General features: G+C 65.4%; 1 non-coding gene across 1 annotated transcript; it reads left to right on the top strand.

Annotated features, from left to right (window-relative positions):
- The first annotated feature begins 2,450 nt into the window (after nucleotides 1-2,450).
- LOC143159154 (U1 spliceosomal RNA) lies at nucleotides 2,451-2,614 on the top strand. Its single transcript, XR_012995145.1, has one exon. It is a non-coding gene; the product is annotated as a U1 spliceosomal RNA (small nuclear RNA).
- The last annotated feature ends 483 nt before the right edge of the window (nucleotides 2,615-3,097 follow it).

Genomic DNA, 3,097 nt, shown 5'->3' on the forward strand with positions numbered 1-3,097 from the left:
CTGGAAGGCATGTCTTCTGAGGAGCGGCTGAGGACTCTGGGTTTGTCTCGTTTGGAGAGAAGGAGGCTGAGGGGTGTCCTCATTGCTCTCTACAGCTTCCTGAGGAGGGGATGTGGAGAGGGGTGTGCCGATCCCTTCTCCTTGGGATCCAGGGACAGGACGCCTGGGAATGGCTCAAAGCTGCGCCAGGGGAGGTTCAGACTGGACATGAGGAAGCATTTCTTTACCGAGAGGGTGGTCAAACCCTGGATCAGGCTTCCTGGAGAGGTGGTCGGTGCCCCAAGCCTGTCAGTGTTTAAGAGGCATTTGGACAATGCCCTTAACGACATGCTTTAACTTGTGGTCAGCCCTGAAGCGGTCAGGCAGTTGGACCAGATGATCCTTGTAGGTCCCTTCCAACTGAACCACCCTACCCTTCCCCTACCTTTCCCCTTTTATCCCTGAGCAGGACGGCACACGGTGTGCAATACCCCTGGGGTCGGCTGTCCCGGCTGGGTCCCCTCCGGGCCCTTGCCCACCCTAGCTGCTGCTCGGGGGTGCAGGGGACGCCCTGGGGCAGTGCCGGCACCTCTCACCAGCAGCGGAAGCGTGGGGCATCACCAGCCCTGTGCCAGCCATGTGCAGGGCAGAGCGCAGCACTGCCAAAACTGCTGTGCCAAAAGGTGACTCCATCCCAGCCGAGCCAGGCACCCGATCAGCTGTGTCTTGAGATACGCTGACACTTTACTGACGTGGCCATTAGCTCGGTAGCTTCGCTAAAGCTCTCCCTCGCTCTCATCCACCCCAGGTTAACACTGGGAGCAGAGAAATAACCGGGCGACAGGCACAGAAGAGACGTCTGGCGCAAAGCAATCCTGCGGTGCAGCTGCCACCCCCCGGCTGGGGTGGGCCCTGTGGGGCGCGAGAGCGAAGGGGCTGTGCCGGGGTTGGAGAAGAAATTTGATTGACTGTATTCTTCTCTCTGAATAGTCCCGTTTAGCACTAGTAGCTAAAGCAGTTGAAGCCTTAGGCCGCAAGAGCTGACCGAGAGTAAACTTTTTGATAAAACTAATGCTGCAAACACAGAACTGGCTGAATCCGGCAGATACGAGCGGAATGAAGAAGATAAGGACCAAGGAGACAATTCCAAGAGAATGAGGTCACTCCAGAAGGCGGCCAGCCAAGCGACAGTGAAAACCAGTAAGAAAACAAGAGACCACCGACCAGAATTAAGCGACTGGACTTGGGGATCGAGTGCTGGGTGGTACGAGTATAATTGGGGGGGGTGATCTGGGGTAGGGGTCCCTCTCCGGAGGCACCCAGCTCGAGCTGTAACCCAAGAACCAATAAAAGAGGAATTGGAAACCTTCACTCGGACTTTACCTTAACCAGCGGGATCCTAGGGTCGGACCCTGTCACAGTGGCCGGCGTGCACAAATCCATAACAGCCGGCTGTGATGGCTGCACCCAGAGCCTTGTGCCGGCAGTGGAGGGAGCTGAGCATCGCTGGCCAGGTTCCTCGGGGGGGTCTGGGTGCCATCTCAGCCCCTTCCCCTGCACCCACCCCGCCACCCCGAGCGCTGCCGCTGTGGCTGCCTCCAGCGCTTCAGTTCAAGGGAGGGGGGGCGCGGCAGGATGGCACCGAACCCATCCCCGTCCCGTCCCGTCCCGTCCCTGTGCCCGGATCGTCATCGTTCTCAAGGGCAGAGGCTTTTAAGGCCCCTAGAAGGGACCCAGCTCCATGGGGGAGGAAACAGTAAGAAATCCTCTCCCTCTGCGGATGAGGGACGTGTCCGCGTGTCCTCGGACGCCAGGAGCCCTCGTGCCACCGCCGGTCGGAGCGGCTGACCCTGCGCTGTCCTGCCCAGCCACGGACGTACCCGACGGTCCAGGGGCAGGAGCCGCAGGGATGGACGTTTCCCCAGGTCCCGCATTTGCGGGGGGCGACGCTTGTTCCCCCCAACCCCCCCTTTCCTCGGCAACGCTCGCTCTGCTGCCCGGCTCCGCCAGACACGAATCGCTGGTCACGGAGGCCGTTGCGCGGCAGTTGCGCATTCCCCGTCCTTCTGCCGGGTCTTCTAAATTCGGGAATTCAAACCCTGTGACGAGCCGGGCCGGGCCGGGCCGGGCCGGGCCGGGCCGTCGGCGGGTCCCCCCTGCCCACGGCGGGGCGGGGCCACGTGGACCGCGCCGCTGCCGGCAGAGCCGCTGCGGGCCGACAGGGGCGGGGCCGTACGGGGGGAGGCGTGGCCATGCAGATCAGCCACCGCGCGGGGCCTGCCTGGAGCCCCACGCGCCAAGCCGCGGCCGGCCGCGGGCGTGCGCGGTCGCTGCGTGGGCGCTGCGCGTGGCGGAGGCGTGGGGCGCGTGAGGCGGCGCGTGGTGGCTGCGGTGTTGTGTGTCGTCGGGGCGTGTCCGTGTGGTGAGCGTGCGTGGTGCGCGCGGTGGTGCGGCGGGGGCGGTGTGGGGGCATACTTACCTGGCAGGGGAGACACCATGATCAGGCAGGTGGTTTTCCCAGGGCGAGGCTCATCCCCTGCACTCCGGGTGTGCTGACCCCTGCGATTTCCCCAAATGCGGGAAACTCGACTGCATAATTTGTGGTAGTGGGGGACTGCGTTCGCGCTCTCCCCTGGCATGGCGGTTTCAAAGGCAGATTACAGGTCGCGTTCCAGCAGGTTGTCGTGACCGGCGGAATCCTCCCTAATTTGTTATCAGCACCCCGCCGTATTCGGGCTTCCCTGTACCGTGCTGGCGCCATGGTCCTGCCGCACCGCCGAGCCCGAGCTCGGGGCTGGCTGCGCTCGGGTCTCCGTCTCCAGCGGACTCTCCCGGCTGCGCTCCGCCATTCCGCTGCTGTCCCGCGATCGGGTCCCGGGCCGCTGTAGGCGGCGGAGCCGGCGCGCCCGCTCGGCGCTGCCCCGCGGCGCCCCCACCCGCCGGGCGTCCGGTGAACCAGGTGCTGCGGCCGGGCCGCCGCGTGCCGCCCCGCCACCGCCCCGCCCCGCCCCGCCGCGGGGGCTGGCCCGGCCCGGCCCCGCCCCGGATCCTCCCGCCGCCGCGCTGCACGCGCCTCGCTCGGTCGCCGCCGCCGCCGCCGCGGATCCGCTGGAGCGCA

This window comes from Aptenodytes patagonicus, chromosome 3 (genome assembly GCF_965638725.1).
Source record: "Aptenodytes patagonicus chromosome 3, bAptPat1.pri.cur, whole genome shotgun sequence".
In the NCBI taxonomy this organism is placed as follows: Eukaryota; Metazoa; Chordata; class Aves; order Sphenisciformes; family Spheniscidae; genus Aptenodytes; species Aptenodytes patagonicus.